The sequence below is a fragment of the Nuphar pumila genome, chromosome 1, assembly GCF_984573655.1.
Source record: "Nuphar pumila chromosome 1, dmNupPumi1.hap1.1, whole genome shotgun sequence".
NCBI lineage: Eukaryota > Viridiplantae > Streptophyta > Magnoliopsida > Nymphaeales > Nymphaeaceae > Nuphar > Nuphar pumila.
In genome coordinates, this window is record NC_143249.1 from 161,707,408 (window position 1) to 161,726,966 (window position 19,559).

The window sequence follows — 19,559 nt, forward strand, 5'->3', positions numbered from 1 at the left end:
CGGCGTGCGACAAACGCAGCAGTTCCGGCTCGCCGGACCGTAACTTGGCACGCCGATGTCGAAATTCGGCGATTTTCCTGCCCACGGAAAGCACGTTCCGCTGGCTACGACGTGACGAACAGACGACGTCGGTTCGGGACCGTTTCGGATGCCGTTTAAGCTCATTTCGGGCGTTTTTCGGGGCCGTTTTTATGACGGCTAGTCGGTTCGTGCGTTGCGGCCCCCACGGCTCCCGCGTGAGGCATAAGAGCATTTTTTCGCGCAACATGTAACGGGTGCGATCACACTAGCACTAAAGCACCGGATCCCATCAGAACTCTGAAGTTAAGCGTGCTTGGGCGAGAGTAGTACTGGGATGGGTGACCTCCTGGGAAGTCCTCGTGTTGCACTCTCTTTTTGCCTTCGGCGCTTTTTTGTCGTCGGCACCAACCTCCGACCTTCTTTTCACTTCCCGCAACACACCGTATCTGATCCATCGAGGTCTTCTGCTTCCCTTTCACCCTCGCCTTGCACGCCGCAGCGCCGGCACCCGACACGAGCCGCGGCGTGCGACAAACGCAGCAGTTCCGGCTCGCCGGACCGTAACTTGGCACGCCGATGTCGAAATTCGGCGATTTTCCTGGCCACGGAAAGCTCGTTCCGCTGGCTACGACGTGACGAACAGACGAAGTCGGTTCGGGACCGTTTCAGATGCCGTTTAAGCTCATTTCGGGCGTTTCTATGACGGCTAGTCGGTTTGTGCGTTGCGGCCCCCACGGCGCCCGCGTGAGGCATAAGAGCATTTTTTCGCGCAACATGTAACGGGTGCGATCATACCAGCACTAAAGCACCGGATCCCATCAGAACTCTGAAGTTAAGCGTGCTTGAGCAAGAGTAGTACTGGGATGGGTGACCTCCTGAGAAGTCCTTGTGTTGCACTCTCTTTTTGCCTTCGGCGCTTTTTTGTCGTCGGCACCAACCTCCGACCTTCTTTTCACTTCCCGCAACACACCGTATCTGATCCATCGAGGTCTTCTGCTTCCCTTTCACCCTCGCCTTGCGCGCCGCAGCGCCGGCACCCGACACGAGCCGCGGCGTGCGACAAACGCAGCAGTTCCGGCTCGCCGGACCGTAACTTGGCACGCCGATGTCGAAATTCGGCGATTTTCCTGGCCACGGAAAGCACGTTCCGCTGGCTACGACGTGACGAACAGACGAAGTCGGTTCGGGACCGTTTCAGATGCCGTTTAAGCTCGTTTCGGGCGTTTTTCGGGGCGTTTCTATGACGGCTAGTCGGTTTGTGCGTTGCGGCCCCCACGGCTTCCGCGTGAGGCATAAGAGCATTTTTTCGCGCAACATGTAACGGGTGCGATCATACCAGCACTAAAGCACCGTATCCCATCAGAACTCCGAAGTTAAGCGTGCTTGGGCGAGAGTAGTACTGGAATGGGTGACCTCCTGGGAAGTCCTCGTGTTGCACTCTCTATTTACCTTCGGCGCTTTTTTGTCGTCGGCACCAACCTCCGACCTTCTTTTCACTTACCGCAACACACCGTATCTGATCCATCAAGGTCTTCTGCTTCCCTTTCACCCTCGCCTTGCGCGCCGCAGCGCCCGCACCCGACACGAGCCGCGGCGTGCGACAAAAGCAGCAGTTCCGGCTCTCTGGACTGTAACTTGGCACACCGATGTCGGAATTCGGCGATTTTCGTGGCCACGGAAAGCTCGTTCCGCTGGCTACGACGTGGCGAACAGACGAAGTCGGTTCGGGACCGTTTCGGATGCCGTTTAAGCTCATTTCGGGCGTTTTTCGGGGCCGTTTTTATGACGGCTAGTCGGTTCGTACGTTGCGGCCCCCACGGCTCCCGCGTGAGGCATAAGAGCATTTTTTCGCGCAACATGTAACGGGTGCGATCATACCAGCACTAAAGCACCGGATCCCATCAGAACTCTGAAGTTAAGCGTGCTTGGGCGAGAGTAGTACTGGGATGGGTGACCTCCTGGGAAGTCCTTGTGTTGCACTCTCTTTTTGCCTTCGGCGCTTTTTTGTCGTCGGCACCAACCTCCGACCTTCTTTTCACTTCCCGCAACACACCGTATCTGATCCATCGAGGTCTTCTGCTTCCCTTTCACCCTCGCCTTGCGCGCCGCAGCGCCGGCACCCGACACGAGCCGCGGCGTGCGACAAACGCAGCAGTTCCGGCTCGCCGGACCGTAACTTGGCACGCCGATGTCGAAATTCGGCGATTTTCCTGCCCACGGAAAGCACGTTCCGCTGGCTACGACGTGACGAACAGACGAAGTCGGTTCGGGACCGTTTCGGATGCCGTTTAAGCTCATTTCGGGCGTTTTTCGGGGCCGTTTTTATGACGGCTAGTCGGTTCGTGCGTTGCGGCCCCCACGGCTCCCGCGTGAGGCATAAGAGCATTTTTTCGCGCAACATGTAACGGGTGCGATCACACTAGCACTAAAGCACCGGATCCCATCAGAACTCTGAAGTTAAGCGTGCTTGGGCGAGAGTAGTACTGGGATGGGTGACCTCCTGGGAAGTCCTCGTGTTGCACTCTCTTTTTGCCTTCGGCGCTTTTTTGTCGTCGGCACCAACCTCCGACCTTCTTTTCACTTCCCGCAACACACCGTATCTGATCCATCGAGGTCTTCTGCTTCACTTTCACCCTCGCCTTGCACGCCGCAGCGCCGGCACCCGACACGAGCCGCGGTGTGCGACAAACGCAGCAGTTCCGGCTCGCCGGACCGTAACTTGGCACGCCGATGTCGAAATTCGGCGATTTTCCTGGCCACGGAAAGCTCGTTCCGCTGGCTACGACGTGACGAACAGACGAAGTCGGTTCGGGACCGTTTCAGATGCCGTTTAAGCTCATTTCGGGCGTTTCTATGACGGCTAGTCGGTTCGTGCGTTGCGGCCCCCACGGCGCCCGCGTGAGGCATAAGAGCATTTTTTGGCGCAACATGTAACGGGTGCGATCACACTAGCACTAAAGCACCGGATCCCATCAGAACTCTGAAGTTAAGCGTGCTTGGGCGAGAGTAGTACTGGGATGGGTGACCTCCTTGGAAGTCCTCGTGTTGCACTCTCTTTTTGCCTTCGGCGCTTTTTTGTCGTCGGCACCAACCTCCGACCTTCTTTTCACTTCCCGCAACACACCGTATCTGATCCATCGAGGTCTTCTGCTTCCCTTTCACCCTCGCCTTGCGCGCCGCAGCGCCGGCACCCGACACGAGCCGCGGCGTGCGACAAACGCAGCAGTTCCGGCTCGCCAGACCGTAACTTGGCACGCCGATGTCGAAATTCGGCGATTTTCCTGGCCACGGAAAGCTCGTTCCGCTGGCTACGACGTGACGAACAGACGAAGTCGGTTCGGGACCGTTTTAGATGCCGTTTAAGATCATTTCGGGCGTTTCTATGATGACTAGTCGGTTTGTGCGTTGCGGCCCCCACGGCTCCCGCGTGAGGCATAAGAGCATTTTTTCGCGCAACATGTAACGGGTGCGATCATACCAGCACTAAAGCACCGGATCCCATCAGAACTCTGAAGTTAAGCGTGCTTGAGCGAGAGTAGTACTGGGATGGGTGACCTCCTGGGAAGTCCTTGTGTTGCACTCTCTTTTTGCCTTCGGCGCTTTTTTGTCGTCGGCACCAACCTCCGACCTTCTTTTCACTTCCCGCAACACACCGTATCTGATCCATCGAGGTCTTCTGCTTCCCTTTCACCCTCGCCTTGCGCGCCGCAGCGCCGGCACCCGACACGAGCCGCGGCGTGCGACAAACGCAGCAGTTCCGGCTCGCCGGACCGTAACTTGGCACGCCGATGTCGAAATTCGGCGATTTTCCTGCCCACGGAAAGCACGTTCCGCTGGCTACGACGTGACGAACAGACGACGTCGGTTCGGGACCGTTTCGGATGCCGTTTAAGCTCATTTCGGGCGTTTTTCGGGGCCGTTTTTATGACGGCTAGTCGGTTCGTGCGTTGCGGCCCCCACGGCTCCCGCGTGAGGCATAAGAGCATTTTTTCGCGCAACATGTAACGGGTGCGATCACACTAGCACTAAAGCACCGGATCCCATCAGAACTCTGAAGTTAAGCGTGCTTGGGCGAGAGTAGTACTGGGATGGGTGACCTCCTGGGAAGTCCTCGTGTTGCACTCTCTTTTTGCCTTCGGCGCTTTTTTGTCGTCGGCACCAACCTCCGACCTTCTTTTCACTTCCCGCAACACACCGTATCTGATCCATCGAGGTCTTCTGCTTCCCTTTCACCCTCGCCTTGCGCGCCGCAGCGCCGGCACCCGACACGAGCCGCGGCGTGCGACAAACGCAGCAGTTCCGGGTCGCCGGACCGTAACTTGGCACGCCGATGTCGGAATTCGGCGATTTTCGTGGCCACGGAAAGCTCGTTCCGCTGGCTACGACGTGGCGAACAGACGAAGTCGGTTCGGGACCGTTTCGGATGCCGTTTAAGCTCGTTTCGGGCGTTTTTCGGGGCCGTTTCTATGACGGCTAGTCGGTTCGTGCGTTGCGGCCCCCACGGCTCCCGCGTGAGGCATAAGAGCATTTTTTCGCGCAACATGTAACGGGTGCGATCATACCAGCACTAAAGCACCGGATCCCATCAGAACTCCGAAGTTAAGCGTGCTTGGGCGAGAGTAGTACTGGAATGGGTGACCTCCTGGGAAGTCCTCGTGTTGCACTCTCTATTTACCTTCGGCGCTTTTTTGTCGTCGGCACCAACCTCCGACCTTCTTTTCACTTACCGCAACACACCGTATCTGATCCATCAAGGTCTTCTGCTTCCCTTTCACCCTCGCCTTGCGCGCCGCAGCGCCCGCACCCGACACGAGCCGCGGCGTGCGACAAAAGCAGCAGTTCCGGCTCTCTGGACTGTAACTTGGCACACCGATGTCGGAATTCGGCGATTTTCGTGGCCACGGAAAGCTCGTTCCGCTGGCTACGACGTGGCGAACAGACGAAGTCGGTTCGGGACCGTTTCGGATGCCGTTTAAGCTCATTTCGGGCGTTTTTCGGGGCCGTTTTTATGACGGCTAGTCGGTTCGTACGTTGCGGCCCCCACGGCTCCCGCGTGAGGCATAAGAGCATTTTTTCGCGCAACATGTAACGGGTGCGATCACACTAGCACTAAAGCACCGGATCCCATCAGAACTCTGAAGTTAAGCGTGCTTGGGCGAGAGTAGTACTGGGATGGGTGACCTCCTGGGAAGTCCTCGTGTTGCACTCTCTTTTTGCCTTCGGCGCTTTTTTGTCGTCGGCACCAACCTCCGACCTTCTTTTCACTTCCCGCAACACACCGTATCTGATCCATCGAGGTCTTCTGCTTCCCTTTCACCCTCGCCTTGCGCGCCGCAGCGCCGACACCCGACACGAGCCGCGGCGTGCGACAAACGCAGCAGTTCCGGCTCGCCGGACCGTAACTTGGCACGCCGATGTCGAAATTCGGCGATTTTCCTGCCCACGGAAAGCACGTTCCGCTCGCTACGACGTGACGAACAGACGAAGTCGGTTCGGGACCGTTTCGGATGCCGTTTAAGCTCATTTCGGGCGTTTTTCGGGGCCGTTTTTATGACGGCTAGTCGGTTCGTGCGTTGCGGCCCCCACGGCTCCCGCGTGAGGCATAAGAGCATTTTTTCGCGCAACATGTAACGGGTGCGATCACACTAGCACTAAAGCACCGGATCCCATCAGAACTCTGAAGTTAAGCGTGCTTGGGCGAGAGTAGTACTGGGATGGGTGACCTCCTGGGAAGTCCTCGTGTTGCACTCTCTTTTTGCCTTCGGCGCTTTTTGTCGTCGGCACCAACCTCCGACCTTCTTTTCACTTACCGCAACACACCGTATCTGATCCATCGAGGTCTTCTGCTTCCCTTTCACCCTCGCCTTGCGCGCCGCAGCGCCCGCACCCGACACGAGCCGCGGCGTGCGACAAAAGCAGCAGTTCCGGCTCTCCGGACTGTAACTTGGCACACCGATGTCGGAATTCGGCGATTTTCGTGGCCACGGAAAGCTCGTTCCGCTGGCTACGACGTGGCGAACAGACGAAGTCGGTTCAGGACCGTTTCGGATGCCGTTTAAGCTCATTTCGGGCGTTTTTCGGGGCTGTTTTTATGACGGCTAGTCGGTTCGTGCGTTGCGGCCCCCACGGCTCCCGCGTGAGGCATAAGAGCATTTTTTGGCGCAACATGTAACGGGTGCGATCACACTAGCACTAAAGCACCGGATCCCATCAGAACTCTGAAGTTAAGCGTGCTTGGGCGAGAGTAGTACTGGGATGGGTGACCTCCTGGGAAGTCCTCGTGTTGCACTCTCTTTTTGCCTTCGGCGCTTTTTTGTCGTCGGCACCAACCTCCGACCTTCTTTTCACTTCCCGCAACACACCGTATCTGATCCATCGAGGTCTTCTGCTTCCCTTTCACCCTCGCCTTGCGCGCCGCAGCGCCGGCACCCGACACGAGCCGCGGCGTGCGACAAACGCAGCAGTTCCGGCTCGCCAGACCGTAACTTGGCACGCCGATGTCGAAATTCGGCGATTTTCCTGGCCACGGAAAGCTCGTTCCGCTGGCTACGACGTGACGAACAGACGAAGTCGGTTCGGGACCGTTTTAGATGCCGTTTAAGATCATTTCGGGCGTTTCTATGATGACTAGTCGGTTTGTGCGTTGCGGCCCCCACGGCTCCCGCGTGAGGCATAAGAGCATTTTTTCGCGCAACATGTAACGGGTGCGATCATACCAGCACTAAAGCACCGGATCCCATCAGAACTCTGAAGTTAAGCGTGCTTGAGCGAGAGTAGTACTGGGATGGGTGACCTCCTGGGAAGTCCTTGTGTTGCACTCTCTTTTTGCCTTCGGCGCTTTTTTGTCGTCGGCACCAACCTCCGACCTTCTTTTCACTTCCCGCAACACACCGTATCTGATCCATCGAGGTCTTCTGCTTCCCTTTCACCCTCGCCTTGCGCGCCGCAGCGCCGGCACCCGACACGAGCCGCGGCGTGCGACAAACGCAGCAGTTCCGGCTCGCCGGACCGTAACTTGGCACGCCGATGTCGAAATTCGGCGATTTTCCTGCCCACGGAAAGCACGTTCCGCTGGCTACGACGTGACGAACAGACGACGTCGGTTCGGGACCGTTTCGGATGCCGTTTAAGCTCATTTCGGGCGTTTTTCGGGGCCGTTTTTATGACGGCTAGTCGGTTCGTGCGTTGCGGCCCCCACGGCTCCCGCGTGAGGCATAAGAGCATTTTTTCGCGCAACATGTAACGGGTGCGATCACACTAGCACTAAAGCACCGGATCCCATCAGAACTCTGAAGTTAAGCGTGCTTGGGCGAGAGTAGTACTGGGATGGGTGACCTCCTGGGAAGTCCTCGTGTTGCACTCTCTTTTTGCCTTCGGCGCTTTTTTGTCGTCGGCACCAACCTCCGACCTTCTTTTCACTTCCCGCAACACACCGTATCTGATCCATCGAGGTCTTCTGCTTCCCTTTCACCCTCGCCTTGCACGCCGCAGCGCCGGCACCCGACACGAGCCGCGGCGTGCGACAAACGCAGCAGTTCCGGCTCGCCGGACCGTAACTTGGCACGCCGATGTCGAAATTCGGCGATTTTCCTGGCCACGGAAAGCTCGTTCCGCTGGCTACGACGTGACGAACAGACGAAGTCGGTTCGGGACCGTTTCAGATGCCGTTTAAGCTCATTTCGGGCGTTTCTATGACGGCTAGTCGGTTTGTGCGTTGCGGCCCCCACGGCGCCCGCGTGAGGCATAAGAGCATTTTTTCGCGCAACATGTAACGGGTGCGATCATACCAGCACTAAAGCACCGGATCCCATCAGAACTCTGAAGTTAAGCGTGCTTGAGCAAGAGTAGTACTGGGATGGGTGACCTCCTGAGAAGTCCTTTTGTTGCACTCTCTTTTTGCCTTCGGCGCTTTTTTGTCGTCGGCACCAACCTCCGACCTTCTTTTCACTTCCCGCAACACACCGTATCTGATCCATCGAGGTCTTCTGCTTCCCTTTCACCCTCGCCTTGCGCGCCGCAGCGCCGGCACCCGACACGAGCCGCGGCGTGCGACAAACGCAGCAGTTCCGGCTCGCCGGACCGTAACTTGGCACGCCGATGTCGAAATTCGGCGATTTTCCTGGCCACGGAAAGCACGTTCCGCTGGCTACGACGTGACGAACAGACGAAGTCGGTTCGGGACCGTTTCAGATGCCGTTTAAGCTCGTTTCGGGCGTTTTTCGGGGCGTTTCTATGACGGCTAGTCGGTTTGTGCGTTGCGGCCCCCACGGCTTCCGCGTGAGGCATAAGAGCATTTTTTCGCGCAACATGTAACGGGTGCGATCATACCAGCACTAAAGCACCGGATCCCATCAGAACTCCGAAGTTAAGCGTGCTTGGGCGAGAGTAGTACTGGAATGGGTGACCTCCTGGGAAGTCCTCGTGTTGCACTCTCTATTTACCTTCGGCGCTTTTTTGTCGTCGGCACCAACCTCCGACCTTCTTTTCACTTACCGCAACACACCGTATCTGATCCATCAAGGTCTTCTGCTTCCCTTTCACCCTCGCCTTGCGCGCCGCAGCGCCCGCACCCGACACGAGCCGCGGCGTGCGACAAAAGCAGCAGTTCCGGCTCTCTGGACTGTAACTTGGCACACCGATGTCGGAATTCGGCGATTTTCGTGGCCACGGAAAGCTCGTTCCGCTGGCTACGACGTGGCGAACAGACGAAGTCGGTTCGGGACCGTTTCGGATGCCGTTTAAGCTCGTTTCGGGCGTTTTTCGGGGCCGTTTCTATGACGGCTAGTCGGTTCGTGCGTTGCGGCCCCCACGGCTCCCGCGTGAGGCATAAGAGCATTTTTTCGCGCAACATGTAACGGGTGCGATCATACCAGCACTAAAGCACCGGATCCCATCAGAACTCCGAAGTTAAGCGTGCTTGGGCGAGAGTAGTACTGGAATGGGTGACCTCCTGGGAAGTCCTCGTGTTGCACTCTCTATTTACCTTCGGCGCTTTTTTGTCGTCGGCACCAACCTCCGACCTTCTTTTCACTTACCGCAACACACCGTATCTGATCCATCAAGGTCTTCTGCTTCCCTTTCACCCTCGCCTTGCGCGCCGCAGCGCCCGCACCCGACACGAGCCGCGGCGTGCGACAAAAGCAGCAGTTCCGGCTCTCTGGACTGTAACTTGGCACACCGATGTCGGAATTCGGCGATTTTCGTGGCCACGGAAAGCTCGTTCCGCTGGCTACGACGTGGCGAACAGTCGAAGTCGGTTCGGGACCGTTTCGGATGCCGTTTAAGCTCATTTCGGGCGTTTTTCGGGGCCGTTTTTATGACGGCTAGTCGGTTCGTACGTTGCGGCCCCCACGGCTCCCGCGTGAGGCATAAGAGCATTTTTTCGCGCAACATGTAACGGGTGCGATCACACTAGCACTAAAGCACCGGATCCCATCAGAACTCTGAAGTTAAGCGTGCTTGGGCGAGAGTAGTACTGGGATGGGTGACCTCCTGGGAAGTCCTCGTGTTGCACTCTCTTTTTGCCTTCGGCGCTTTTTTGTCGTCGGCACCAACCTCCGACCTTCTTTTCACTTCCCGCAACACACCGTATCTGATCCATCGAGGTCTTCTGCTTCCCTTTCACCCTCGCCTTGCGCGCCGCAGCGCCGACACCCGACACGAGCCGCGGCGTGCGACAAACGCAGCAGTTCCGGCTCGCCGGACCGTAACTTGGCACGCCGATGTCGAAATTCGGCGATTTTCCTGCCCACGGAAAGCACGTTCCGCTCGCTACGACGTGACGAACAGACGAAGTCGGTTCGGGACCGTTTCGGATGCCGTTTAAGCTCATTTCGGGCGTTTTTCGGGGCCGTTTTTATGACGGCTAGTCGGTTCGTGCGTTGCGGCCCCCACGGCTCCCGCGTGAGGCATAAGAGCATTTTTTCGCGCAACATGTAACGGGTGCGATCACACTAGCACTAAAGCACCGGATCCCATCAGAACTCTGAAGTTAAGCGTGCTTGGGCGAGAGTAGTACTGGGATGGGTGACCTCCTGGGAAGTCCTCGTGTTGCACTCTCTTTTTGCCTTCGGCGCTTTTTGTCGTCGGCACCAACCTCCGACCTTCTTTTCACTTACCGCAACACACCGTATCTGATCCATCGAGGTCTTCTGCTTCCCTTTCACCCTCGCCTTGCGCGCCGCAGCGCCCGCACCCGACACGAGCCGCGGCGTGCGACAAAAGCAGCAGTTCCGGCTCTCCGGACTGTAACTTGGCACACCGATGTCGGAATTCGGCGATTTTCGTGGCCACGGAAAGCTCGTTCCGCTGGCTACGACGTGGCGAACAGACGAAGTCGGTTCAGGACCGTTTCGGATGCCGTTTAAGCTCATTTCGGGCGTTTTTCGGGGCTGTTTTTATGACGGCTAGTCGGTTCGTGCGTTGCGGCCCCCACGGCTCCCGCGTGAGGCATAAGAGCATTTTTTGGCGCAACATGTAACGGGTGCGATCACACTAGCACTAAAGCACCGGATCCCATCAGAACTCTGAAGTTAAGCGTGCTTGGGCGAGAGTAGTACTGGGATGGGTGACCTCCTGGGAAGTCCTCGTGTTGCACTCTCTTTTTGCCTTCGGCGCTTTTTTGTCGTCGGCACCAACCTCCGACCTTCTTTTCACTTCCCGCAACACACCGTATCTGATCCATCGAGGTCTTCTGCTTCCCTTTCACCCTCGCCTTGCGCGCCGCAGCGCCGGCACCCGACACGAGCCGCGGCGTGCGACAAACGCAGCAGTTCCGGCTCGCCAGACCGTAACTTGGCACGCCGATGTCGAAATTCGGCGATTTTCCTGGCCACGGAAAGCTCGTTCCGCTGGCTACGACGTGACGAACAGACGAAGTCGGTTCGGGACCGTTTTAGATGCCGTTTAAGATCATTTCGGGCGTTTCTATGATGACTAGTCGGTTTGTGCGTTGCGGCCCCCACGGCTCCCGCGTGAGGCATAAGAGCATTTTTTCGCGCAACATGTAACGGGTGCGATCATACCAGCACTAAAGCACCGGATCCCATCAGAACTCTGAAGTTAAGCGTGCTTGAGCGAGAGTAGTACTGGGATGGGTGACCTCCTGGGAAGTCCTTGTGTTGCACTCTCTTTTTGCCTTCGGCGCTTTTTTGTCGTCGGCACCAACCTCCGACCTTCTTTTCACTTCCCGCAACACACCGTATCTGATCCATCGAGGTCTTCTGCTTCCCTTTCACCCTCGCCTTGCGCGCCGCAGCGCCGGCACCCGACACGAGCCGCGGCGTGCGACAAACGCAGCAGTTCCGGCTCGCCGGACCGTAACTTGGCACGCCGATGTCGAAATTCGGCGATTTTCCTGCCCACGGAAAGCACGTTCCGCTGGCTACGACGTGACGAACAGACGACGTCGGTTCGGGACCGTTTCGGATGCCGTTTAAGCTCATTTCGGGCGTTTTTCGGGGCCGTTTTTATGACGGCTAGTCGGTTCGTGCGTTGCGGCCCCCACGGCTCCCGCGTGAGGCATAAGAGCATTTTTTCGCGCAACATGTAACGGGTGCGATCACACTAGCACTAAAGCACCGGATCCCATCAGAACTCTGAAGTTAAGCGTGCTTGGGCGAGAGTAGTACTGGGATGGGTGACCTCCTGGGAAGTCCTCGTGTTGCACTCTCTTTTTGCCTTCGGCGCTTTTTTGTCGTCGGCACCAACCTCCGACCTTCTTTTCACTTCCCGCAACACACCGTATCTGATCCATCGAGGTCTTCTGCTTCCCTTTCACCCTCGCCTTGCACGCCGCAGCGCCGGCACCCGACACGAGCCGCGGCGTGCGACAAACGCAGCAGTTCCGGCTCGCCGGACCGTAACTTGGCACGCCGATGTCGAAATTCGGCGATTTTCCTGGCCACGGAAAGCTCGTTCCGCTGGCTACGACGTGACGAACAGACGAAGTCGGTTCGGGACCGTTTCAGATGCCGTTTAAGCTCATTTCGGGCGTTTCTATGACGGCTAGTCGGTTTGTGCGTTGCGGCCCCCACGGCGCCCGCGTGAGGCATAAGAGCATTTTTTCGCGCAACATGTAACGGGTGCGATCATACCAGCACTAAAGCACTGGATCCCATCAGAACTCTGAAGTTAAGCGTGCTTGAGCAAGAGTAGTACTGGGATGGGTGACCTCCTGAGAAGTCCTTTTGTTGCACTCTCTTTTTGCCTTCGGCGCTTTTTTGTCGTCGGCACCAACCTCCGACCTTCTTTTCACTTCCCGCAACACACCGTATCTGATCCATCGAGGTCTTCTGCTTCCCTTTCACCCTCGCCTTGCGCGCCGCAGCGCCGGCACCCGACACGAGCCGCGGCGTGCGACAAACGCAGCAGTTCCGGCTCGCCGGACCGTAACTTGGCACGCCGATGTCGAAATTCGGCGATTTTCCTGGCCACGGAAAGCACGTTACGCTGGCTACGACGTGACGAACAGACGAAGTCGGTTCGGGACCGTTTCAGATGCCGTTTAAGCTCGTTTCGGGCGTTTTTCGGGGCGTTTCTATGACGGCTAGTCGGTTTGTGCGTTGCGGCCCCCACGGCTTCCGCGTGAGGCATAAGAGCATTTTTTCGCGCAACATGTAACGGGTGCGATCATACCAGCACTAAAGCACCGGATCCCATCAGAACTCCGAAGTTAAGCGTGCTTGGGCGAGAGTAGTACTGGAATGGGTGACCTCCTGGGAAGTCCTCGTGTTGCACTCTCTATTTACCTTCGGCGCTTTTTTGTCGTCGGCACCAACCTCCGACCTTCTTTTCACTTACCGCAACACACCGTATCTGATCCATCAAGGTCTTCTGCTTCCCTTTCACCCTCGCCTTGCGCGCCGCAGCGCCCGCACCCGACACGAGCCGCGGCGTGCGACAAAAGCAGCAGTTCCGGCTCTCTGGACTGTAACTTGGCACACCGATGTCGGAATTCGGCGATTTTCGTGGCCACGGAAAGCTCGTTCCGCTGGCTACGACGTGGCGAACAGACGAAGTCGGTTCGGGACCGTTTCGGATGCCGTTTAAGCTCATTTCGGGCGTTTTTCGGGGCCGTTTTTATGACGGCTAGTCGGTTCGTACGTTGCGGCCCCCACGGCTCCCGCGTGAGGCATAAGAGCATTTTTTCGCGCAACATGTAACGGGTGCGATCATACCAGCACTAAAGCACCGGATCCCATCAGAACTCTGAAGTTAAGCGTGCTTGGGCGAGAGTAGTACTGGGATGGGTGACCTCCTGGGAAGTCCTTGTGTTGCACTCTCTTTTTGCCTTCGGCGCTTTTTTGTCGTCGGCACCAACCTCCGACCTTCTTTTCACTTCCCGCAACACACCGTATCTGATCCATCGAGGTCTTCTGCTTCCCTTTCACCCTCGCCTTGCGCGCCGCAGCGCCGGCACCCGACACGAGCCGCGGCGTGCGACAAACGCAGCAGTTCCGGCTCGCCGGACCGTAACTTGGCACGCCGATGTCGAAATTCGGCGATTTTCCTGCCCACGGAAAGCACGTTCCGCTGGCTACGACGTGACGAACAGACGAAGTCGGTTCGGGACCGTTTCGGATGCCGTTTAAGCTCATTTCGGGCGTTTTTCGGGGCCGTTTTTATGACGGCTAGTCGGTTCGTGCGTTGCGGCCCCCACGGCTCCCGCGTGAGGCATAAGAGCATTTTTTCGCGCAACATGTAACGGGTGCGATCACACTAGCACTAAAGCACCGGATCCCATCAGAACTCTGAAGTTAAGCGTGCTTGGGCGAGAGTAGTACTGGGATGGGTGACCTCCTGGGAAGTCCTCGTGTTGCACTCTCTTTTTGCCTTCGGCGCTTTTTTGTCGTCGGCACCAACCTCCGACCTTCTTTTCACTTCCCGCAACACACCGTATCTGATCCATCGAGGTCTTCTGCTTCCCTTTCACCCTCGCCTTGCACGCCGCAGCGCCGGCACCCGACACGAGCCGCGGTGTGCGACAAACGCAGCAGTTCCGGCTCGCCGGACCGTAACTTGGCACGCCGATGTCGAAATTCGGCGATTTTCCTGGCCACGGAAAGCTCGTTCCGCTGGCTACGACGTGACGAACAGACGAAGTCGGTTCGGGACCGTTTCAGATGCCGTTTAAGCTCATTTCGGGCGTTTCTATGACGGCTAGTCGGTTTGTGCGTTGCGGCCCCCACGGCGCCCGCGTGAGGCATAAGAGCATTTTTTCGCGCAACATGTAACGGGTGCGATCATACCAGCACTAAAGCACCGGATCCCATCAGAACTCTGAAGTTAAGCGTGCTTGAGCAAGAGTAGTACTGGGATGGGTGACCTCCTGGGAAGTCCTTGTGTTGCACTCTCTTTTTGCCTTCGGCGCTTTTTTGTCGTCGGCACCAACCTCCGACCTTCTTTTCACTTCCCGCAACACACCGTATCTGATCCATCGAGGTCTTCTGCTTCCCTTTCACCATCGCCTTGCGCGCCGCAGCGCCGGCACCCGACACGAGCCGCGGCGTGCGACAAACGCAGCAGTTCCGGCTCGCCGGACCGTAACTTGGCACGCCGATGTCGAAATTCGGCGATTTTCCTGGCCACGGAAAGCACGTTCCGCTGGCTACGACGTGACGAACAGACGAAGTCGGTTCGGGACCGTTTCGGATGCCGTTTAAGCTCGTTTCGGGCGTTTTTCGGGGCCGTTTCTATGACGGCTAGTCGGTTCGTGCGTTGCGGCCCCCACGGCTCCCGCGTGAGGCATAAGAGCATTTTTTCGCGCAACATGTAACGGGTGCGATCATACCAGCACTAAAGCACCGGATCCCATCAGAACTCCGAAGTTAAGCGTGCTTGGGCGAGAGTAGTACTGGGATGGGTGACCTCCTGGGAAGTCCTCGTGTTGCACTCTCTTTTTACCTTCGGCGCTTTTTTGTCGTCGGCACCAACCTCCGACCTTCTTTTCACTTCCCGCAACACACCGTATCTGATCCATCGAGGTCTTCTGCTTCCCTTTCACCCTCGCCTTGCGCGCCGCAGCGCCGGCACCCGACACGAGCCGCGGCGTGCGACAAACGCAGCAGTTCCGGGTCGCCGGACCGTAACTTGGCACGCCGATGTCGGAATTCGGCGATTTTCGTGGCCACGGAAAGCTCGTTCCGCTGGCTACGACGTGGCGAACAGACGAAGTCGGTTCGGGAACGTTTCGGATGCCGTTTAAGCTCGTTTCGGGCGTTTTTCGGGGCCGTTTCTATGACGGCTAGTCGGTTCGTGCGTTGCGGCCCCCACGGCTCCCGCGTGAGGCATAAGAGCATTTTTTCGCGCAACATGTAACGGGTGCGATCATACCAGCACTAAAGCACCGGATCCCATCAGAACTCCGAAGTTAAGCGTGCTTGGGCGAGAGTAGTACTGGGATGGGTGACCTCCTGGGAAGTCCTTGTGTTGCACTCTTTTTTTGCCTTCGGCGCTTTTTTGTCGTCGGCAACAACCTTCGACCTTCTTTTCACTTCCCGCAACACACCGTATCTGATCCATCGAGGTCTTCTGCTTCCCTTTCACCCTCGCCTTGCGCGCCGCAGCGCCGGCACCCGACACGAGCCGCGGCGTGCGACAAACGCAGCAGTTCCGGGTCGCCGGACCGTAACTTGGCACGCCGATGTCGGAATTCGGCGATTTTCGTGGCCACGGAAAGCTCGTTCCGCTGGCTACGACGTGGCGAACAGACGAAGTCGGTTCGGGACCATTTCGGATGCCGTTTAAGCTCGTTTCGGGCGTTTTTCGGGGCCGTTTCTATGACGGCTAGTCGGTTCGTGCGTTGCGGCCCCCACGGCTCCCGCGTGAGGCATAAGAGAATTTTTTCGCGCAACATGTAACGGGTGCGATCATACCAGCACTAAAGCACCGGATCCCATCAGAACTCCGAAGTTAAGCGTGCTTGGGCGAGAGTAGTACTGGGATGGTTGACCTCCTGGGAAGTCCTCGTGTTGCACTCTCTTTTTGCCTTCGGCGCTTTTTTGTCGTCGGCACCAACCTTCGACCTTCTTTTCACTTCCCGCAACACACCGTATCTGATCCATCAAGGTCTTCTGCTTCCCTTTCACCCTCGCCTTGCGCGCCGCAGCGCCCGCACCCGACACGAGCCGCGGCGTGCGACAAAAGCAGCAGTTCCGGCTCTCTGGACTGTAACTTGGCACACCGATGTCGGAATTCGGCGATTTTCGTGGCCACGGAAAGCTCGTTCCGCTGGCTACGACGTGGCGAACAGACGAAGTCGGTTCGGGACCGTTTCGGATGCCGTTTAAGCTCATTTCGGGCGTTTTTCGGGGCCGTTTTTATGACGGCTAGTCGGTTCGTACGTTGCGGCCCCCACGGCTCCCGCGTGAGGCATAAGAGCATTTTTTCGCGCAACATGTAACGGGTGCGATCACACTAGCACTAAAGCACCGGATCCCATCAGAACTCTGAAGTTAAGCGTGCTTGGGCGAGAGTAGTACTGGGATGGGTGACCTCCTGGGAAGTCCTCGTGTTGCACTCTCTTTTTGCCTTCGGCGCTTTTTTGTCGTCGGCACCAACCTCCGACCTTCTTTTCACTTCCCGCAACACACCGTATCTGATCCATCGAGGTCTTCTGCTTCCCTTTCACCCTCGCCTTGCGCGCCGCAGCGCCGGCACCCGACACGAGCCGCGGCGTGCGACAAACGCAGCAGTTCCGGGTCGCCGGACCGTAACTTGGCACGCCGATGTCGGAATTCGGCGATTTTCGTGGCCACGGAAAGCTCGTTCCGCTGGCTACGACGTGGCGAACAGACGAAGTCGGTTCGGGACCGTTTCGGATGCCGTTTAAGCTCGTTTCGGGCGTTTTTCGGGGCCGTTTCTATGACGGCTAGTCGGTTCCTGCGTTGCGGCCCCCACGGCTCCCGCGTGAGGCATAAGAGCATTTTTTCGCGCAACATGTAACGGGTGCGATCATACCAGCACTAAAGCACCGGATCCCATCAGAACTCCGAAGTTAAGCGTGCTTGGGCGAGAGTAGTACTGGAATGGGTGACCTCCTGGGAAGTCCTCGTGTTGCACTCTCTATTTACCTTCGGCGCTTTTTTGTCGTCGGCACCAACCTCCGACCTTCTTTTCACTTCCCGCAACACACCGTATCTGATCCATCAAGGTCTTCTGCTTCCCTTTCACCCTCGCCTTGCGCGCCGCAGCGCCCGCACCCGACACGAGCCGCGGCGTGCGACAAAAGCAGCAGTTCCGGCTCTCTGGACTGTAACTTGGCACACCGATGTCGGAATTCGGCGATTTTCGTGGCCACGGAAAGCTCGTTCCGCTGGCTACGACGTGGCGAACAGACGAAGTCGGTTCGGGACCGTTTCGGATGCCGTTTAAGCTCATTTCGGGCGTTTTTCGGGGCCGTTTTTATGACGGCTAGTCGGTTCGTACGTTGCGGCCCCCACGGCTCCCGCGTGAGGCATAAGAGCATTTTTTCGCGCAACATGTAACGGGTGCGATCACACTAGCACTAAAGCACCGGATCCCATCAGAACTCTGAAGTTAAGCGTGCTTGGGCGAGAGTAGTACTGGGATGGGTGACCTCCTGGGAAGTCCTCGTGTTGCACTCTCTTTTTGCCTTCGGCGCTTTTTTGTCGTCGGCACCAACCTCCGACCTTCTTTTCACTTCCCGCAACACACCGTATCTGATCCATCGAGGTCTTCTGCTTCCCTTTCACCCTCGCCTTGCGCGCCGCAGCGCCGGCACCCGACACGAGCCGCGGCGTGCGACAAACGCAGCAGTTCCGGCTCGCCGGACCGTAACTTGGCACGCCGATGTCGAAATTCGGCGATTTTCCTGCCCACGGAAAGCACGTTCCGCTGGCTACGACGTGACGAACAGACAAAGTCGGTTCGGGACCGTTTCGGATGCCGTTTAAGCTCATTTCGGGCGTTTTTCGGGGCCGTTTTTATGACGGCTAGTCGGTTCGTACGTTGCGGCCCCCACGGCTCCCGCGTGAGGCATAAGAGCATTTTTTCGCGCAACATGTAACGGGTGCGATCACACTAGCACTAAAGCACCGGATCCCATCAGAACTCTGAAGTTAAGCGTGCTTGGGCGAGAGTAGTACTGGGATGGGTGACCTCCTGGGAAGTCCTCGTGTTGCACTCTCTTTTTGCCTTCGGCGCTTTTTTGTCGTCGGCACCAACCTCCGACCTTCTTTTCACTTCCCGCAACACACCGTATCTGATCCATCGAGGTCTTCTGCTTCCCTTTCACCCTCGCCTTGCGCGCCGCAGCGCCGGCACCCGACACGAGCCGCGGCGTGCGACAAACGCAGCAGTTCCGGGTCGCCGGACTTTAACTTGGCACGCCGATGTCGGAATTCGGCGATTTTCGTGGCCACGGAAAGCTCGTTCCGCTGGCTACGACGTGGCGAACAGACGAAGTCGGTTCGGGACCGTTTCGGATGCCGTTTAAGCTCGTTTCGGGCGTTTTTCGGGGCCGTTTCTATGACGGCTAGTCGGTTCGTGCGTTGCGGCCCCCACGGCTCCCGCGTGAGGCATAAGAGCATTTTTTCGCGCAACATGTAACGGGTGCGATCATACCAGCACTAAAGCACCGGATCCCATCAGAACTCCGAAGTTAAGCGTGCTTGGGCGAGAGTAGTACTGGAATGGGTGACCTCCTGGGAAGTCCTCGTGTTGCACTCTCTATTTACCTTCGGCGCTTTTTTGTCGTCGGCACCAACCTCCGACCTTCTTTTCACTTCCCGCAACACACCGTATCTGATCCATCAAGGTCTTCTGCTTCCCTTTCACCCTCGCCTTGCGCGCCGCAGCGCCCGCACCCGACACGAGCCGCGGCGTGCGACAAAAGCAGCAGTTCCGGCTCTCTGGACTGTAACTTGGCACACCGATGTCGGAATTCGGCGATTTTCGTGGCCACGGAAAGCTCTTTCCGCTGGCTACGACGTGGCGAACGGACGAAGTCGGTTCGGGACCGTTTCGGATGCCGTTTAAGCTCATTTCGGGCGTTTTTCGGGGCCGTTTTTATGACGGCTAGTCGGTTCGTACGTTGCGGCCCCCACGGCTCCCGCGTGAGGCATAAGAGCATTTTTTCGCGCAACATGTAACGGGTGCGATCACACTAGCACTAAAGCACCGGATCCCATCAGAACTCTGAAGTTAAGCGTGCTTGGGCGAGAGTAGTACTGGGATGGGTGACCTCCTGGGAAGTCCTCGTGTTGCACTCTCTTTTTGCCTTCGGCGCTTTTTTGTCGTCGGCACCAACCTCCGACCTTCTTTTCACTTCCCGCAACACACCGTATCTGATCCATCGAGGTCTTCTGCTTCCCTTTCACCCTCGCCTTGCGCGCCGCAGCGCCGGCACCCGACACGAGCCGCGGCGTGCGACAAACGCAGCAGTTCCGGCTCGCCGGACCGTAACTTGGCACGCCGATGTCGAAATTCGGCGATTTTCCTGCCCACGGAAAGCACGTTCCGCTGGCTACGACGTGACGAACAGACAAAGTCGGTTCGGGACCGTTTCGGATGCCGTT

At 57.6% G+C, this 19,559-nt stretch overlaps 35 non-coding genes and 1 pseudogene across 35 annotated transcripts; all 36 read left to right on the forward strand.

Moving 5' to 3' along the window:
• The first annotated feature begins 273 nt into the window (after positions 1-273).
• On the forward strand, positions 274-392 carry LOC149849881 (5S ribosomal RNA). The gene has a single exon (XR_016434757.1). It is a non-coding gene; the product is annotated as a 5S ribosomal RNA (ribosomal RNA).
• A 410-nt stretch (positions 393-802) lies between these two features.
• LOC149849882 (5S ribosomal RNA) lies at positions 803-921 on the forward strand. Its single transcript, XR_016436097.1, has one exon. It is a non-coding gene; the product is annotated as a 5S ribosomal RNA (ribosomal RNA).
• Positions 922-1,343: 422 nt separating this feature from the next.
• Positions 1,344-1,462, forward strand: LOC149849883 (5S ribosomal RNA). The gene has a single exon (XR_016434450.1). It is a non-coding gene; the product is annotated as a 5S ribosomal RNA (ribosomal RNA).
• Positions 1,463-1,885: 423 nt separating this feature from the next.
• Positions 1,886-2,004, forward strand: LOC149849884 (5S ribosomal RNA). The gene has a single exon (XR_016427254.1). It is a non-coding gene; the product is annotated as a 5S ribosomal RNA (ribosomal RNA).
• A 423-nt stretch (positions 2,005-2,427) lies between these two features.
• Positions 2,428-2,546, forward strand: LOC149849885 (5S ribosomal RNA). Its single transcript, XR_016434758.1, has one exon. It is a non-coding gene; the product is annotated as a 5S ribosomal RNA (ribosomal RNA).
• Positions 2,547-2,956: 410 nt separating this feature from the next.
• On the forward strand, positions 2,957-3,075 carry LOC149849886 (5S ribosomal RNA). The gene has a single exon (XR_016426009.1). It is a non-coding gene; the product is annotated as a 5S ribosomal RNA (ribosomal RNA).
• Positions 3,076-3,485: 410 nt separating this feature from the next.
• LOC149849887 (5S ribosomal RNA) lies at positions 3,486-3,604 on the forward strand. Its single transcript, XR_016436943.1, has one exon. It is a non-coding gene; the product is annotated as a 5S ribosomal RNA (ribosomal RNA).
• A 423-nt stretch (positions 3,605-4,027) lies between these two features.
• On the forward strand, positions 4,028-4,146 carry LOC149849888 (5S ribosomal RNA). Its single transcript, XR_016434759.1, has one exon. It is a non-coding gene; the product is annotated as a 5S ribosomal RNA (ribosomal RNA).
• A 423-nt stretch (positions 4,147-4,569) lies between these two features.
• On the forward strand, positions 4,570-4,688 carry LOC149849889 (5S ribosomal RNA). The gene has a single exon (XR_016426362.1). It is a non-coding gene; the product is annotated as a 5S ribosomal RNA (ribosomal RNA).
• A 423-nt stretch (positions 4,689-5,111) lies between these two features.
• Positions 5,112-5,230, forward strand: LOC149849890 (5S ribosomal RNA). The gene has a single exon (XR_016434760.1). It is a non-coding gene; the product is annotated as a 5S ribosomal RNA (ribosomal RNA).
• A 423-nt stretch (positions 5,231-5,653) lies between these two features.
• On the forward strand, positions 5,654-5,772 carry LOC149849891 (5S ribosomal RNA). The gene has a single exon (XR_016434762.1). It is a non-coding gene; the product is annotated as a 5S ribosomal RNA (ribosomal RNA).
• Positions 5,773-6,194: 422 nt separating this feature from the next.
• Positions 6,195-6,313, forward strand: LOC149849892 (5S ribosomal RNA). Its single transcript, XR_016434765.1, has one exon. It is a non-coding gene; the product is annotated as a 5S ribosomal RNA (ribosomal RNA).
• Positions 6,314-6,723: 410 nt separating this feature from the next.
• On the forward strand, positions 6,724-6,842 carry LOC149849893 (5S ribosomal RNA). The gene has a single exon (XR_016436954.1). It is a non-coding gene; the product is annotated as a 5S ribosomal RNA (ribosomal RNA).
• Positions 6,843-7,265: 423 nt separating this feature from the next.
• LOC149849894 (5S ribosomal RNA) lies at positions 7,266-7,384 on the forward strand. The gene has a single exon (XR_016434766.1). It is a non-coding gene; the product is annotated as a 5S ribosomal RNA (ribosomal RNA).
• A 410-nt stretch (positions 7,385-7,794) lies between these two features.
• Positions 7,795-7,913, forward strand: LOC149849895 (5S ribosomal RNA). The gene has a single exon (XR_016426118.1). It is a non-coding gene; the product is annotated as a 5S ribosomal RNA (ribosomal RNA).
• A 422-nt stretch (positions 7,914-8,335) lies between these two features.
• LOC149849896 (5S ribosomal RNA) lies at positions 8,336-8,454 on the forward strand. The gene has a single exon (XR_016426374.1). It is a non-coding gene; the product is annotated as a 5S ribosomal RNA (ribosomal RNA).
• Positions 8,455-8,877: 423 nt separating this feature from the next.
• LOC149849897 (5S ribosomal RNA) lies at positions 8,878-8,996 on the forward strand. Its single transcript, XR_016426380.1, has one exon. It is a non-coding gene; the product is annotated as a 5S ribosomal RNA (ribosomal RNA).
• Positions 8,997-9,419: 423 nt separating this feature from the next.
• Positions 9,420-9,538, forward strand: LOC149849898 (5S ribosomal RNA). Its single transcript, XR_016434767.1, has one exon. It is a non-coding gene; the product is annotated as a 5S ribosomal RNA (ribosomal RNA).
• Positions 9,539-9,961: 423 nt separating this feature from the next.
• On the forward strand, positions 9,962-10,080 carry LOC149849899 (5S ribosomal RNA). Its single transcript, XR_016434768.1, has one exon. It is a non-coding gene; the product is annotated as a 5S ribosomal RNA (ribosomal RNA).
• Positions 10,081-10,502: 422 nt separating this feature from the next.
• On the forward strand, positions 10,503-10,621 carry LOC149849900 (5S ribosomal RNA). The gene has a single exon (XR_016434771.1). It is a non-coding gene; the product is annotated as a 5S ribosomal RNA (ribosomal RNA).
• A 410-nt stretch (positions 10,622-11,031) lies between these two features.
• On the forward strand, positions 11,032-11,150 carry LOC149849901 (5S ribosomal RNA). Its single transcript, XR_016436965.1, has one exon. It is a non-coding gene; the product is annotated as a 5S ribosomal RNA (ribosomal RNA).
• Positions 11,151-11,573: 423 nt separating this feature from the next.
• On the forward strand, positions 11,574-11,692 carry LOC149849902 (5S ribosomal RNA). The gene has a single exon (XR_016434773.1). It is a non-coding gene; the product is annotated as a 5S ribosomal RNA (ribosomal RNA).
• Positions 11,693-12,102: 410 nt separating this feature from the next.
• LOC149849903 (5S ribosomal RNA) lies at positions 12,103-12,221 on the forward strand (annotated as a pseudogene).
• Positions 12,222-12,643: 422 nt separating this feature from the next.
• On the forward strand, positions 12,644-12,762 carry LOC149849904 (5S ribosomal RNA). Its single transcript, XR_016426382.1, has one exon. It is a non-coding gene; the product is annotated as a 5S ribosomal RNA (ribosomal RNA).
• Positions 12,763-13,185: 423 nt separating this feature from the next.
• On the forward strand, positions 13,186-13,304 carry LOC149849905 (5S ribosomal RNA). The gene has a single exon (XR_016427260.1). It is a non-coding gene; the product is annotated as a 5S ribosomal RNA (ribosomal RNA).
• A 423-nt stretch (positions 13,305-13,727) lies between these two features.
• LOC149849906 (5S ribosomal RNA) lies at positions 13,728-13,846 on the forward strand. The gene has a single exon (XR_016434775.1). It is a non-coding gene; the product is annotated as a 5S ribosomal RNA (ribosomal RNA).
• Positions 13,847-14,256: 410 nt separating this feature from the next.
• LOC149849907 (5S ribosomal RNA) lies at positions 14,257-14,375 on the forward strand. The gene has a single exon (XR_016434348.1). It is a non-coding gene; the product is annotated as a 5S ribosomal RNA (ribosomal RNA).
• Positions 14,376-14,798: 423 nt separating this feature from the next.
• On the forward strand, positions 14,799-14,917 carry LOC149849908 (5S ribosomal RNA). The gene has a single exon (XR_016434077.1). It is a non-coding gene; the product is annotated as a 5S ribosomal RNA (ribosomal RNA).
• A 423-nt stretch (positions 14,918-15,340) lies between these two features.
• LOC149849909 (5S ribosomal RNA) lies at positions 15,341-15,459 on the forward strand. Its single transcript, XR_016426619.1, has one exon. It is a non-coding gene; the product is annotated as a 5S ribosomal RNA (ribosomal RNA).
• A 423-nt stretch (positions 15,460-15,882) lies between these two features.
• LOC149849910 (5S ribosomal RNA) lies at positions 15,883-16,001 on the forward strand. The gene has a single exon (XR_016426952.1). It is a non-coding gene; the product is annotated as a 5S ribosomal RNA (ribosomal RNA).
• A 423-nt stretch (positions 16,002-16,424) lies between these two features.
• On the forward strand, positions 16,425-16,543 carry LOC149849911 (5S ribosomal RNA). The gene has a single exon (XR_016434776.1). It is a non-coding gene; the product is annotated as a 5S ribosomal RNA (ribosomal RNA).
• A 423-nt stretch (positions 16,544-16,966) lies between these two features.
• Positions 16,967-17,085, forward strand: LOC149849912 (5S ribosomal RNA). The gene has a single exon (XR_016426383.1). It is a non-coding gene; the product is annotated as a 5S ribosomal RNA (ribosomal RNA).
• Positions 17,086-17,508: 423 nt separating this feature from the next.
• LOC149849913 (5S ribosomal RNA) lies at positions 17,509-17,627 on the forward strand. Its single transcript, XR_016434779.1, has one exon. It is a non-coding gene; the product is annotated as a 5S ribosomal RNA (ribosomal RNA).
• A 423-nt stretch (positions 17,628-18,050) lies between these two features.
• LOC149849914 (5S ribosomal RNA) lies at positions 18,051-18,169 on the forward strand. Its single transcript, XR_016434782.1, has one exon. It is a non-coding gene; the product is annotated as a 5S ribosomal RNA (ribosomal RNA).
• A 423-nt stretch (positions 18,170-18,592) lies between these two features.
• Positions 18,593-18,711, forward strand: LOC149849915 (5S ribosomal RNA). Its single transcript, XR_016426386.1, has one exon. It is a non-coding gene; the product is annotated as a 5S ribosomal RNA (ribosomal RNA).
• A 423-nt stretch (positions 18,712-19,134) lies between these two features.
• LOC149849916 (5S ribosomal RNA) lies at positions 19,135-19,253 on the forward strand. Its single transcript, XR_016434783.1, has one exon. It is a non-coding gene; the product is annotated as a 5S ribosomal RNA (ribosomal RNA).
• The last annotated feature ends 306 nt before the right edge of the window (positions 19,254-19,559 follow it).